Consider the following 16,267-nt stretch of genomic DNA (forward strand, 5'->3'; position numbering starts at 1 on the left):
GCAAACCTTTTCATCCCTGAGAAAACACCTGTGGCTCATGTTTAATCCTTAAGACCTGTGAAAGTTTTGACACGTGCCTAAATAATGCTTCACTTTGAAAGGTATAAAAAATGGCCCCCTGGTGCAGCCTTCTCAGCCAGTTATGCATTCACCAAGTGGCGCATCATAAATAAGGAAGTGGCAAAGGTTTCTCAACTTCAGTCATTCCAGGATGTAAAACCCTTGGTTCATCTTCTGGGATCTGATTCAAAGACAAGTACACCAATCCTTAGGGATGCTGGGTCCAGCCCATGCCAAGCAAACATAACAGCAAAGCTAGACTAACCACTGCTGATTTTAAGCACGTTTCCTCTCTCAGTGGTACTGGTAGGAGATAAAAGAGATATATCCCAGTCCCAGTACAGTTGTGTCTGGAGTGCACAGAGTACTTTTGGGCTGTGCTGCACACAAGTAGGTGACATTACTTTGTTCCCAAAGGCCAGCCCAAGACCTAAGCTCTTCTCAGCTCATCAAACTTTTTTCAACAGTATAAATTGTAGGTTTGTCTTTGGGTTTGCCTTGCCAGAGGATCTGGATGGTGCTGGCTGGGATGCAGGCAGTCTTCTGCTCTGCACAGAGCCTCAAAATCAAGAGGAGTGCAAAGGAGAACTTCTCTCTGTCTGCAAGTGACACTTTGTCTTTCAGATCGCAGTTTTTAATTAACATGAGCATTTCTGGTCTGCGTATTGGCAGCCACAGGACTGCTGAAATGTGATATCATTTATGGCTGCAGCAGTAAGGAGTTCACTGTTCATGATCATAAAACAGATTTCAGTCTTGATTTGATATTGATTTAGCAGTCAGCATAAGTTTGCTCCTTAATATCAAACAAAATATGTCAAGCTGAATGAAGCATTAACACTGTTTTTCAGATACCTCCTTCAACTCTTCCAGGTTGTGGTGGCCTGTAGAGAACAGAGCTGTGACCCCCTCCTGATATCCTGCGCTGCACTTGCACATGGCTATCCTCATCACTGCGCTTTTGCCCTTAGCAAGGACTAAGGCTGTTTCTGCCAGAAGTCTTCTGTTACAGCAGTTGCCAAAGATTTGTGAATCCATTCTTCATCTGCAGACACGCTGCTATTTTCTAGTCCTTTGCTCAACACTTCCTCCCCAGCCATGGCAGTTCTAATGGCTTTAGTCTATTCTTGCAAGTCTGAGCTATTTCCTTGCTTCTTTTTGACACAGATGATGCAAAACACGACCTCTGACTCGTTTGTCTCCTGCTCCCACGTTTCTGATATTCATTAAGGAGACACTCATTTTTCCAACTCTGCTTTTCTCCTCAGTGAGCTACACTCAGAGGCTCATATCACTGTCTCTTATTCTTGGATTTGAATTTCATCTCCTCTCTTAATTCCTGGTTTTAGCCATAATTCTTCTACCACCTTTTGTCCCTTTGTTTAAAAAGTATCCCAAACTTTGCAATAATGGTTGTTCTTTGAGATGTGTTCTTTTCAGGAAAACAGCTTATCCCATGAGAACCCATAAAATTACACCTTTAATTGAAAGGATGCAGCAGTTTGGAAAATTAGTATTCGTTCTGTATCCTTGCTATCATTTCCTTTTGTCTACCAGAGTGAAATTAGATTAATTTAATCAGCCATTTCCAGATCCAGGCCTGGCTGGAGTGCTGACTTTCTGAACACAAGAAGTACTTCTCTTTGGGACACCATAAAGAGAGATGCCTGCAGGTGAGGGATGTGTAAACTCCACTTTGGGCCTCTGTTTGGTCTTATTCTCTTTTTAAAGTCAGAAGTGGAAGCAGCTGTTTTGTCATACTTTCCTGCTTCATGTGTAACAGATCGTGGAAGTGAAGCTGTCTTTAAATAAAAGCACTGTGATCAATTTTCACTGGTCTGGGAGGAAAATGCAGAAATGGCAAAAAAGCAGCGATATGATCAAAGACAGACAGAAACTACTGGATTGTAAAATTATTTCTACGTTAATTTTCACCATTGTTAAGACTACAGAAAAATCCCTGTTGCTAATGTCAGTGCAGGGGCTACAACCCACGCTCAGCTGAATTTCCAGTGTTTGCTATCTGTGTCCTGAGATGTTTGCCCCCTCACCCCTGGCATGTGTTCGTGTCCAGACCACAGTCACATTTCACTCCCAGATTTCATCCCAGACAGGGTATAAATCCATCTATATGAACAAAATGCTTCTGTGTTTATATCCTGATGCCCTGAAGTGATACCTTGCCCCTACTCCTCATAACAAACCAGACATCCTTTGATTGCTCCACATCATCTACATAGCCCCCAACTGGTGAATGAGTTTAATTTTGTCCTATGATTACCCATAAGTGATTTGGGAAGCCATAGCCCAATACTGATGTTTCCATCCTCTCAGAGTGATGACAGCTCATGATTTACATGCAGCAATATGGTTCTGAGGGATCTCAAAACTGGTGAAAGTAAAGGTTTAATGATTGAATTATATATTCTCTTTCTGTGGTGGAAAATAATATAAGACAACTGACTCGGCTACCAGACAGATTACATAAGCCCAAGTTAAGTGGTAGAATAAAAATGAGTGATATTCCTCCTTGACTTAAATACAGCACTAAGTAGTATGCCCTTGAATTCAGCATAAAGCAATTTTCTCCTCCTTGGTAACAGCTAGGGGGCATTCTGAATGCAAATAGAGTCAGCTTTGCATTTTTAATATTTCTTATATACATAATTCACTGCCTCAGTTTAGAAACGTTATTGCTACCTCTTCTGTGCATTTAAATTATTTTGCACCTCTGAACTTTCATATTAACTTTAATGTCAGCTCTTAAAACGTATTTTGTACAGGCAAGCTTGTGCTTATAGCTCTTGAAATTCACAGATTGCACAAATGTGCATCCAGGCACAAATACACTGTACCAGTTAACCTGAATCATTCCTCTGAGACATGGGGATTTTTACTAACTACTGACATGGTTATGCCAAAGCACTGAAAATCAATAGATAACAAATGGGAGCAGACCAAGTGCAATCAGTATTAACATCACATTTGTGTGAGGTCTACTCCACATATGTAACCCCTGGGCATAATGAAAATTCTAGCTGATCAATAGGAAACAATGCTTTTTCTAGGTAGAGAATAATAATTACAGATGGAAGAAGATAGCCACAGTGGGAGGAAGTCCATCCCTATGCTAAGTAGGATTCATTAATTCATTGCACAAAGCCAGGAAGATACCTTATAAGTGTGAGATGGTTCTGAGCAAGCTTTAATTCACTGCATGTTACAGAAGAGAGTAGTAGTCTACGTAGTCTCCTGTGGCCACAAATGCTCGTGAGAAAATTTTCACACTGGAGGAAACGGAAGGTTTACAGAAGATTTACAGCATCTTGCTTTACTCATCAAACTTCCTCAATCACAGGCTGACATTGCCAACTGCTTGAAACCACAGATCCCAGGGAGATGGTAGGGTGAGGGCTTTGCTCAGCTCAGTTCTAACTGTCCTCAAGGGCACAGCTCCATCTATCTGTTCCGTGCTTCATGCAGGAAAGAGACCAGAAACATTGTCCCTGTTGGTCTCACCTTTCCTGCAGCCCCTCAGAGCAGGTGGGCAGGAATCAGTTGTGCTCCTTCTCTGGGGAGACACACCTTTCCCTCGTGACAGCCTGTGATGGGAGAGAATGGGATCATCTCACTTCCTGCTCCACTCCATGTGTTTCCCCAGATGTCTCTCCTGTGAGTGGCAAAACCCAACTCAGATTGAGTCAGCAGCAGTGCTTTGAGTGCAGACAACTGTCAGCATGAGTGGTACTCGTTTATAAACCTTGCATTACCTATGAGAGGCTATAAACAAAATATATGGCCAATTCTCTGTTGGTTTGAGTCTACTGACTTTCTCAAAGCAAATTCAGTTTGTAAACTTAAAATCAAGACTGCTGCCTTCTGCATTGCAGTCAGTAATAGATGTCCTGCTGCTAACTCTAACTTTCCTCAGTTTATGCCAGCATAATCCCATTGGCATTGATGGAAAATCTACCCCTAGCTTGCACAAATCTTATGCACTTCACACGGGCAACTGTAGTTCTGAAAAGTCTATGCAAGGGCTGTAACAGAGATGACATTCATGGGGATGATGGCAAGAGCTTGAAAGTATTTCCTGGCTGCAGATGAGGGCATTGTACTGAGGCTGGTGGCTGCTGTTACTGAAAAGGAGGCTGTTTCAGTGCTGACCGTGCCCTGGCAGTCAGCAGCTTGGAGCCCAATCCTGTACCTTTTTGTTGGCTAAATGGCTGGTGAGATCCATCCCCAGTTTGATTTCTCTCCTCTCAGCCAAAGTAATTGCTACTGATGAAGTTACAGTGGGAAATAAATGAACTCAGGGTTTACACTAATGTTACTGGTGGCACTGGTGGGACTGTGAGCCACTCTAACTCAATTTCCAGGCAAACAAAGCTATGCTCATTTTGATAACTGCCGGGGCTCCTTAGGCTATTCACGGTATTTGGTGCAGGACAAACCAGGTAGAGCAGCTAACACTGTAATTGCAGAGGCTGTTTCACAAATGAATTAAGGCCTTCAGCCTTAATGTTTTTGGCTTCCTGGACAAACACAATCAGAAAAAAAATCAATTTGGATTGAATCAGTTGTTCCTATTATTACTTTAAACGACGAAATAAATCACCTCCTTCAACCTTTGCCTTAATTAAATGGATTCACTTAACACAAAATACCCTAGCTGAGATGTAAAACCAAACACAGAACAAACAAATAAAATAGGAGTGTTTTTTTAGGGGGCCCTTGTGAAAGAAAGCCTTAGGCTGGATTCAAGCTGTAGACCAGTAGCCTACCATTTGGGACAGTCGCCTACATTTGGCAATCTACATTCTGATCTTCGCCTCTCCCTGCAGGCAGAGTTCTCTGTCCTCAAGAAAAGCCGTGCCACCTGTATGGCTACAGAGCATGGAAGTATGGCCATATGTTGTTTTATGGGGGCACAGTGGGTTTTTCCAGTTGATGCTACTCTACTTTTAATTCTTTAAAACAGGATCCGTTTATTTCATCTTTGTCTTAATTTCAGCTGTGACAGAATTATTTTCTTCAGACAACTTCAGGCAACTGAGTATCTCACCTGTCAACGCAGCCAGTTCTTTGCCAGTACATTTGGAGGAATAGGAACCACATCTTCCAGCATATGCACTCCATAAGAGCAACATTCCCCAGCTGAAGATTCTTATCAAACTTTGGATGAATCACTCAACTTTTTTTGTTGGTAAAATACACTCAGTTTTTGAGAGTTTTGGGAATAAATTACCAGCATGGACAGAACTCCATGCAAACTTTAGGGTGAGTAACATTGCCTTTTTATTCCTCAGTAGTCTTTTTTTTGTAAAACAGAGTTCGAGGTAGCGCAAATACCTTGTTGTTCTAACAGCCACTGTACTGAGCCACACAAAAGTTAGTAATCTTGACAGATGTTAGTCCCCAGCTGCCCACATATTCTCATCTCCCTCTGCTCTAGATAAAGTTGGAATTCTTAAAAGAGTGACCTCCTAAGGCACTGGCTCTCTTCTTATTTATTTCTCAATTCTGCTGTCATTCATTACACTAAAGGTTATTTTTTTAATGAAGCACGGTGAGTAGGGAGAAATAACTTTTACCTTCTGTTCTAATTGATGAATGATGTGTGAACTAATCAGAACGCTTTGCTACAGCCACCATTAAAGCAACAGATGTATGTGGCTCAGGAGAGATTTGTTAAATAACTTCAACCTTTAAGTGTGGAGGATAAATGGGTAGTGACATCATTATACCTTGACAAATAGAAATTATATCATTCTCTTTTTTACATTACTGATGGATGATTTATTTCTATGGGTTCCATTTTCATAAGATCCATTCATTGTCTCTAAAGTTAAAGCCTTTAAAAATTGCAGTATGCAGCTGAAGAAGCTGTAACATTTTGCACATCGGCTGCAGTGTGTTGTGTTCAGAGCTGTTCTCCTGAAAGATACTTCTAATAGAACAATACCATGATATGCATTATGGTAAGACAGAAGGAAACATTTGCAGTTTACACTTGGGCTTATTTTTCCACTAGCCACAAAACCAGTGTGTAACAAGCCAGAGGGCACTCAATGTGGTTCTACTGGATCTCCATCAGCTGCTGGAGGTTTATATCGTAGCAACAAACTTGACACCTTAGAAGAGAGAGAGGGCTGTTCTGCAGTGGAGATCTGGGCCATAATAAACAGGCAAATGTTTATTTCATCCATAAACAGGCAAATATTTATTTTCTCAGCCATATTTTCCCAGTATATTTTGGGGTCTTGCCTTGTTTGATTGCACTTCTCATATAGTCAGTGAGATGGACCAGAATTTCCCTGAAAATTGCAGTTATTATTGAAGATTGCATTTCTTCTACTTTTACTGCAGCTTACAAATCAGAAACTAAAGTATACAACTGTTTGGATAATCTATTCTCTCCACAACAGATTAAAATGACAGAATAAATCTTGGAAGTTCTTGGAAGAGCTTTGAATGAATTATAACCAGAGATGAAAACAAGGTAAGCTTTGCTTGGCTGTGGCCTAAATGAGGGAATTAAGCTGGTGCTGTGTCAGGGCAAAGTTTGCAAAATAAAATAGGAGTTGCTAGCATATACTACAGAAGCATAGAGAGCATGTTAAAGGTAACATTTCGAAAGCCTATGTATATGCCAGGGAAAACAAGAGATCAAGGTTACTTAGAAAAGAGAGAACCAAGAAGACAAAATTCACACAGAAGATCTCATGGGTGGTAGCAGGGTTTCCCTGTGACCACAGCTGGTACATTGTGGGCTGAATAATTGCTTGCGCCCTTACCCCAGGGAGGGAGTGGGCAAGATACAGCCATGACATACTGACAAGTTCTCTGCTTCATCTGGTGCCTGGCAGGAGCTCTACAGCCAACCATTTCCTATACAAGAAACTCTTAAATAAGAGTCCCTGAACACTTAATCTGATCCTCTGAAAAGCTGATAAGCTAGTCCCAGCATGCAATCCATTCTGAACAGATACGTGGCCCAGCAAAAACTGGGGGCTGTCACCACTAGTGATACCCCAGCCACAATGTTGCTCCTGCAAGGATCTGGTAATTGGGGAAAAAAAATGGCAAAGACTCCAGCTCCAGGTAGGCTCTGCTGAAAATTAATTTAAGTGTCTGTGTGTGGATTTAGGAGCCAAATCTTAGCATTCCTCTTGCTGTCAATCAGTTGCCTTAAAAATGGTAAATTATCCTAAGTACAAGAAAAGGAATGGAGAGGCAATTTAATATAAATATAGAAAATGTAAGTGCTTCCACTAAACCAAACCAACTACAACAAAATCCGCTTTGGAAAAATTTGTGTGTAGCTTCAGCAAAAGCAATGTATTCGCTTCAGGAACAACTGTGAGGAAAATCACTGTGTTTTTACAAGAGAACTGATGTTTGTTCAGGTCCCTTCTGGCCCTAAAAATCTATGAATCTAGGAAATGATGCCTCATTTCACAATCTAAGTCATTAAAAACACACTTCAATTATTGAAGTAATCACATTTCTTGGAAATGTGGCTACTGTCTGCTAAGAAGATCAGTGTTTTATTGAAATTCATGAAAAGAACAGCATTTGTTACCAGAATTCTTCTTTTTTTATTGTTTTCACAGGCTCATTAGAACTCCAAAATACACAAAACCACTCAGTATTATGATGTAAAAATGATCTAAATGAGTACACCAAAGTATTGCATGATCTCATCCCCCCTTCTCTGTAAGAGCAAAGAAGGCTTGGAGCCCTCACAAAAAGGCAGAGGTGCATCAGGAAATGGCACTCATTTTATACACCTGAATAACTCATACAAAAAAGAGTTTGGGGGGGAGGAGGAGTACTAAGCATGAATTTGGATTTTTAAGTCGTCCTAGACATATTTCAAAATACTTCTCCATCTCTTCTGGAGACTGGGATCACTCCCACCATACAACCTTCTAACTGGAAATCACCTCCTTATCTTCCTCACAAAGAGGAAAACTTTGCAGCAGAGCTGAGTCTCAAGGAAAGGTGTTTCCTAACCTTAAGGCACTGTGCTGGGCCAGACTACGCTGTTCTATTACTTCCTCATATGTTTTGCTGTGGAAGACAGAGAGGTGCCTTAAAAACCTCAGGAACTACTTAAAGAGATACTACTCAGTTCCTATGTATTAGAAACGTGTCTTTAAAATAGAGAACATAGCCAGGCTTAATTTTGTCTCTCTCAGTGTCCCTTCCAAGGGAGGGAAGAGCAATTCAGCTTGAATTTCTTAATGGTGCTGTAAAACATGACCAATTAAGCACATCTGATGAGCCACCTGGTGAGCTCCACTGTGAGGCTGCAGAGCAGCATTTACCTTCCTGCTCAGGAGGCTGTGGTAGAGAATCAGCATAAAGCTCTTCTTTACAGGGATGCTTCTGGGTAAATAATAAGCTCAGTCAAGGAGGATGAATAAAGGAAGGTGTTTTTTTTTTTTTTTTTTTTTTTTTTAAATGCTGAAAGAGTATAATGTAGGACTTAAGTAAATGAAAAGATTTCCTTGAGAAAGTGTGCTCAGTAGAAACTTCTGCTTTTGATGAGCTGTCTCTCTGAAGAACTGGATGTGCTTTAACAGTATCGCTTCTGATTTATCTGCTGTTGCCAGATAAATTTTCTTCTGGGGGGAGAGTAGAATTCTCTTTATTTAATGTACCATGTCTGGAATGTGGACAAGATTCAGCTACATGTCGCTTATAATTATTTATGTAACTTATTAATCACCGGGCTGTCACTCAGCTGTTTATAAAACACAAAAGAACACTTGGAGCCTGAAAAATTACATTTTTCCTCCCCTGTACCTCCCCAAAGGCCCCTTTGCACTTCTGAGGAGACCTCCATTTAAATGAAAATCTGTTGCCCAGTCTAAGCAACAAGGAACTCTGTAATGATAATTTAAAGAACATGCTTGTGCTTGGGAATTGGAGGATTTGCTTTAAGGTGCTGTTAAAACTTCACTTTCAACGTTTCTGGAAAATGCTCTCAGCCCATCTTTTAGTTGTGTTTTTTTTTTCCAGATGGGTCATGGATAGAGTCCCCGTAATGCCTGCTCAGCAACTTAATTTTCCCAGCACTTAATACTTGTAAAACCACAGCATCTCCAAGATTGCTACCTGTGGATTATGCCTGCTTGAAACTGGCCAGTGCCTTCAGAAATTGTTGCAATGCCCATAAACAGACATGCACACAGCTATGTACACTGTGGTTTCCGTGTCTTGTTTCTCTGTGACAAGTATATCAAGTGTGGTTTTGCACAATTTGCTTTTGAGCTCTTGTGCAGGATAGCTCACAGTCTGTCTTTCAGGAGAAGGTGCCAGTTCACAGAGAACAGTATCAGGGCTTGTAAATAGTACATAGAGGAGCAATGACTCCATTCAGCTGAATTACATTTAAGATTTGATTATGAATGGCATCTTTGAGGCAGGCCATTTATCATTTGGCATTCTACGTGGGTCTCAGTGTCTTGAAGCTTCATAAAGGCAATTTATTAAACAGCTTCAGCCACACTGGGAGGTGACTCAGTGAGCTGGTGAAATCCACTGTCTGGTGCCCATCTCATGGGCTGTGGTACCAGCAAGGTGCTTATCCTCATGGTGCCTCAGTACAGCCAGCACTGTAATAGTAGTATTGGCTTTTATCTGCCTTCTTACCTGTTTGGTGGGCTGACGAGCAGCACATTTTCAATCTTTGCATGAAAGGCTCCACATTAATCCATGCCACGATCTGCTTTGTTTGCTTCCACCATTAAAATTACTTGTTTCCCCCAAAGATCTGCCATCTGTCACTCTTCACCTTTTACATTTTTTATGCTCCATAGCTGAGCAAACACGAATGCCTGGGTAATCCTATTTCTCATTATCTGTGCGTGGAAGTGCCCTGAGGTCGGGGCAATGGCAAAGCCTCACTCCTGCCTGTGTTCCCTGGGACTCCAGGGTCTCCCTGCAGCCTTGTCCAATTGCAGTTCCTAATAGCACTGTGGGTTTTTCATCAAAGTGTTGCCAAATCTTAAGAAAACTATTTTGATTTGGGTATTTTCCCAGGAAACAGCATAAAATTGTAGATGGGTGAGGCAAGGAGATGAGGCATTAACTGAGGGGATGTGGGTGGCCAAAGGGGACAGCTCCACGGTCTCAGTGAGGGTAGCGATATTGGGGTGTCGCTGGGTGCCTTGGCACTTGACAAAGGGCCAACCCTTGGGTGATGGCTGGGACACAAGCCACTGAGTCACCAGTTGCAAATGATTTTTGTGTTTTCATAATCCATGTGAGTAATATCCTGTCAAAGTCTCATCAAAAGTTATTAGTCTCTCCATAAACTGATACATCAATATGTAAACTTGCCTTCTAATTAATTTTATGAGCTATGCCCCTGGCACCACAGAGCTCTTATTTCATTTTGGGAGCATAATTGATTAGGCTTCCTGTAGCTATAATGTAGACCAAGGATGTTGCCACCAAACAAGGAGCATTCTGTGACAGCTCATTTGCAGGGAGCTATCTACTTTTTGCCAGTGTTGAGCATACAGAAGGCAGAGTAAAATATTTTGTATTGCTACTGCAGTGCTCTGCTTGGAATTAAGAGAAAGAAAAAACAGGCTAATTATACAGACAAATTAGTAAGGTTAATTAGTATATATTTGTACAGCAGCTTTTATTCTCCACTGCAAAGGTTTTTCTTCTCTACTGAATTCCTTTGAAAATGTTTGCCTCACTATAGCATCAGATGACATTCCCATTCGGGCAATTAGATTTTGCACTGCTAACATTTCCCTGTTACAATTGTATCAGATGCTTTTCTCTACTTTCTGTAACTGCAGTGGCTCAATCAAATCTCATTCTCTGATCTGCCTCTTAGCAATTACAGAGTCCATCTTTATGCCAGTGCTTTAGTAATAGGATTTCCCTTTTCTCTCCCTGTTTAATATTTGAGTGAATGTTACCTGAGAGAAATATGCTGGACATGCAGGCTGTATTAGCTTAATTTATGGCGAGCATGAAAGAGGCAATATTTCGTGTGGATAAGGTCAAAAGGGCTTTGTTTTCTATTAATTAAAAATAAGCTCATACAGGACGATGTGTGTAAGTAATAAAGACATAACATGCATTTGTGTGGCCATAAAGTAAAGGAGTGGGATGATTCACAGAGCACTGATCATAGCTGGAGCCTCGCTCTGACCCTGGCAACAAAGCAAACAAGGGGAAAATATAGATTATTTTATTCCTTCCTGCTTATGCCAACTGGAGAAGTGAGCTGAGAGCCCAAGGGATGCAAGTCCTGAGTTGTGCAGCCCCTGGAAGCTCATAGGCACAAGGATGAGACTAAAAGTGTCTGATGCTTGCAGCTCCAGGGAAAGCTCTGTACAGCTGAACGTGGTAGGAGTTCTGTCTGGAGCAAAAAGAAAGCAAAGCCTCAAAAGACTGTTAAAAAAGGAAACTAAGAATTTCAGAGGGAGAGTTAGAAGAAATGAGAAATGCTTCCCTCCAAAACAGCAACAGAATGATAAATTACTTTTGCCTTTTTGAAGCCAAGATAGAAAACCTCTGTTCACCTCTATTATCTGCTTGTGGTCTCTGAAGATGCATTACCATATTAATTCATTGCATTATACAATCTGAGCAACTAAATGAGTTTACCTTATGCCCTCTTAATAGTATTTTCTCTTAATGCTAGCTTTAAGTGATACATTTTAGGGGATACTCGAAGTAGAATGCATCAAGAAAATTTATTTAAATTCAATTTTGCTTACAAATTATGACTTATCCCTTCTTGATGAACCAAGTATGGAAAAACCACACAGCCTCTCCATGGGGGAAACCACTCCTCTCGGCAGCGAAACCGCTGCTACCTCACAATTAACAAGAGGTTTTGCTGAGGCAAAAAGCAGCAGGAGGCAAGAGGGACTGTTCCTGTCAAAGGCACCCATGGCATCATGGGCCAAAACACATATCTGATGGATCAGGATGGTTCCACCTACAGTCCGCTGGAACTTAGAGTGCATGCTGTGATGCTGTACTGCATATCATACACAGTGTGTGCCAAGGTGTGTGTGTGACTGGCTGTGTTGTTTGTTACTCGGGCTTTTGGTGGTTTTTGTGTTGTTTTTTTTTAATGTTCAATTATTTGCTATTTACAGTGCCTGACAGAAGTAACATTAACTTGCTGCCAGCTGGAAATCAGTTCTTATCTGACCTTCTGATACATACTAAACAGCTTGTGACTTTAGAGGGAATTTCATCTCTTCTTTGTGGCACTGACATAAACTAGTAAATAGCAAGTTTCTTCATTTGACATGTTCCAATGTAAGTACGTGATCAGCAGTCTTACATTCAGTAATTTTAATCTAATAGGTTTATCCCTGTGCTAGATATGGTATTCATTTAAACTGACCTTGCTTTATTTGAATTATTGCTCAGATTTGCACAAGTACAAATGACCTAATCTTCCAGAAAATGTTTTCTGATCGACATAAGCAAACAGTCTGAAGAAGCAATTATGTAAAAGAAATGGTTTTAGGCAACAAATGGGTCTCTAAATAAACGAATATATCCTAATCACAGGCTAAAAAAGTGTGACACTTCTCCTTCTATAGTAAAAAAAAAAAAATAGTTAAACTCAATGAAATTTGATGTTTCTGAAAATAAGAGTCCAAGACTACTCTGGGAAATTGAATACAGTAAAAGCAAAAGCTGCACCAGCCTTTTACTGGTATGTAGCCTGCGTACGTACATCTGACCAGTGTCACCTCTGACTTTCCAGGTCAGCAAGATCAGTGAGAAGCTATATGGAAAATCTGCCCATTTTTTATCTACAACCTGTAGGAGGTAAGGCTTTTTAACAAGTCAAAAGGTCTTTCTCTAAAGCGAATGTAGTGCAGAAGTTTGCCCTACTACTCACCTTTGTGTTTTCTATTTTTTACTTTGCCAGTGCCCAGGGATTATATTATTTATTTAGATTTAAGCACTTTTCCCTAAATACAAGAGGAATGTAGGGTGTCAGAAGGGGAACATTTATCCACTCATGCTCTTTGAGGAAAAATGTAATTGATAACTGTTGGAAAGATATTACAAGGGCATGTACTATCAATTGTGTCAATGGGTACAGGAAGAAAAGCAATAGATGAAGCTTGGTGCTGGAGAAATCAGTATAGACAAATGATTTTCTCACAGTGAATAAATCAAGACTACTTACTGAAAATAACGGGTAACTACACAGTTGGTATGAACAGAATATCACAGCAAGGAAGAAGAAATTGCGTGAAAACACAAAGGTTGCTTGAGATAAAAAGAAGAAATTATAATGCTAAAGAGAGAGGAAGAGCAGTATGACAGCAATCAAAGTACTTTGTGTGAAGAAGACAAAGAAATGCAGTAATGGAGAATGTATGATGTAAGGGAGATGAAAGGGAAAGAGAGAATCTGACAAAAAGCAGAGATAAACCAATTAAATGAACAGAAAATCTCAAGTCTGATGGTGAGGCCATGTGCTGCTCATCTGTATTTCTGTGGAATGGTCTAAAAAGCATGCCTTTATGAAGGCAGAAGATTGACTTTATACCCTTAAACTGATGACTTTTTATCTGTCAAAACCTTCTAAGTCTTTTGCAGTGACCATTACCAACATTCTGGGATTCAGCTGCATTCCTTCTTATTTGCATCAGAGTGGTTTGGGGCACATTCAGTTAAGGTGTTGGTTTCTGAGCATGCAGAATGCAAGGCTCCACTTTTTCCATAAGAAAACACAAAAGTGGGCAAAAGTGTTTGAGAGAGACTTCATTAATATGAAAGAGGCTAACAGAAGGTGATATGTGTTTCTGTCTCCCACTGTGTTGACAGAAAAGATGAGTTTGGAGATATGCCTCCAAAGGAGGAGGATTTAGGATTTAGTCTTAAATACACCTCTTGACTTTGCTTGAGAATTGAAGTCAGACTAAGTCAGGTATAAGACTGGAAACAAAAACCACAAATGAATCAGACATAGAGCATAATTCTAAATGTAACCGATACTTTTTCTACTGCATACCATAGGAATTTTATAGACTGTGCAGCCAGGTTCAACATCACTCCTTTTCCAGCTGTTAACTTCTGCTCCACCTCTGTCTGAAACCCAGCGACTTTTTCATGGAGTGATCCCACCATAACACCTTTCCTCTCTAGGTTCAGATCCCTCTTTACTCCCCACTTTTATCTTCAAGCTGACTTTCTGCTTCCTGCTCACACCTGTGCAGCCTCAGCAGCTCAAACCTCACACTTCCACTGCCTTGCAGACATGGACTGGAGGTAGAAATGTAAAAGCTCTTTGCAGTCAACCAGTGGGTTAGCTGCCATTGTCCTGGACTGGGCTCTTTCTTTTACAGGGGAAGACAAATGCTTTCAAATTAAATGTGCAAGGCACTGTTTGTGCCTACACTTTTCGCAGCTCATGATCCTTGATGTGACACTGACTTCCTGTAGGGCAATACACGACACATGGCTAGGATAAGCAGACACAGCTCTGTCTAGAAGTACTCATGGATGTTTTCTCTCTTGTTTTCCTTTCTCCCAGGTGGGGGTATGGACTATCAGGAAGGTACATCTTCCCAAATCTGTGTGGTTTTTTTTATGCTTAGAAACAAGAGTGCCTGTTTACACACACCTTGCTATTTGTCCAACATCTGCTGGTTAGCATAACTTATATGATAAAAGACTCCAGGAGAACAGGCTGTTTTTTACCTAAATTGTGCTACAGTTGCAACAGAGGGGATACAAAAGGAGGTGTCCAGATCCTAAACATCTTATATGCGGTGATAATGAGGGGGCTGTGGCTATGAGGAACATAGCACAGTACTGCCTGGCAGGGGACTTGGTCTTTGTTGGAGGCATCACAGTCCCCAGGAAGGGGGGATGTGTTTGTCCCATCTCCAGATGGCTGCCTACACAGTGTGGGCAGGAGAAGGGCTTTGCTGATGTAAATCGATACTTTGCTTATGTTGCTCATGGCAATGCCTTTCTAAGTTTGGTGCTCAAGATGAGAAGAACAAATGTGGTGTCTCTGGGGAAACAAGTACCTTTTAGATGTACAAATAAAACAGTTATTTACAAATCCCTTGCTGGCAGCGGGGAGGGAGGAAGTGCTGGGCACGGCAGAGGCAGCACATTAGGCAAATGTTTCAGCTTTGTCTCTATGATACATGCTGCCCTTTCTAAAATAAATATGTTTGTACCTTAGAGAAAAAAGGAATCAAAGTGCTAATACCTACAGGAGGCACACAACATGAAATGCTGCGTTGGATACTTGCTCATTTCCTCAGACTTCTGGGTTTCTCAAATACATCTCCTTTGCATACTTTGGACCATGGAGGATGTTTCCATGGTGACAAATAGATGTTATGTTTATTTACTGGGCAGCAGGGAATGACAGTGTCGGCAAATGACATTTCTTTCAGTTCCTTTTTTTTCCTCTTTTTCCTTTTTTTCCCCTCATCTTTCCGAGGGAGATTTGGTTTAGCTAATGAAGCTGGCAGTGGAAGCAGCAGCAGTTTTTCAGATACCCTTCAGCCTCACTTCGAGACAAAAGTAGAAAGCAGTTACCGTGGCTCTGTGATTCTCCGATGAGCCCTCCAAAGCCTTTTCTCTATTCTGCATGCACAGAGTTTGTGGTGAGCAGGCACTGCCTGCACTGTGTCAGGGAGATTTCTCGGGAAAGGATCTAAATATTTCTTGCATTAAGTGCATGGCTTTTTTGTCAATCCTCCCTCACATCTGTTCATGTCAATATTGTCCATAATAGTGATCTTTTAGGTAAAGCTCTTCAAGCCCATACTGTTCTGGGAACAAAACAAAAGAAAAATCTCAAACAAATGAAAAACAACCAGCCAAACAACAACAACAACAGAACACCCTTCATATTTGCAATAGCTTGTGGAGAGGAGGAAGCAGAGATTTTCAGGAGGAGGCTTCTGGGAAAAGAAGCTTCTGGCTGCCACCCACCAGCTCAGACTGCCCAGGGCCCCACCCAGCCTGGCCTTGAACACCTCCAGGGATGGGGCATCACAAGTTCTCTGCGCAGCCTATGCCAGTGCCTCACTGCCCTCTGAGTAAAGAATTTCCTTCTAAAATCTAATCTAAATCCTCTTGCTGGGGGTGTGAGGTTTTTGTAGTCCATCTTTCCTCCCTCCTCATGTATGTGCTTGTGTCAGAGCTGGCCAGTATCTGGCTG

The 16,267-nt window shown here is 41.2% G+C and overlaps 1 long non-coding RNA gene across 6 annotated transcripts in view; it reads left to right on the forward strand.

Moving 5' to 3' along the window:
- The window catches only part of LOC110393944, a 143,845-nt gene that overhangs the window by 110,869 nt on the left and 16,709 nt on the right, over positions 1–16,267 (forward strand). For 3 of the 6 annotated variants that reach the window (XR_002435276.1, XR_002435278.1, XR_002435277.1), the window contains 5 exons: positions 1,653–1,733; positions 5,075–5,340; positions 6,489–6,562; positions 12,207–12,372; positions 12,830–12,894. This is a non-coding gene — a long non-coding RNA (uncharacterized LOC110393944). Of the gene's footprint in view, positions 1–1,652; positions 1,734–2,412; positions 4,963–5,074; positions 5,341–6,488; positions 6,563–12,206; positions 12,373–12,829; positions 12,895–16,267 lie in introns of those variants that run through there. The other 3 variants (XR_002435280.1, XR_002435281.1, XR_002435279.1) reach the window with 2 other exon arrangements.

The sequence above is a fragment of the Numida meleagris genome, chromosome 2 (assembly GCF_002078875.1).
Source record: "Numida meleagris isolate 19003 breed g44 Domestic line chromosome 2, NumMel1.0, whole genome shotgun sequence".
Lineage (NCBI taxonomy): Eukaryota > Metazoa > Chordata > Aves > Galliformes > Numididae > Numida > Numida meleagris.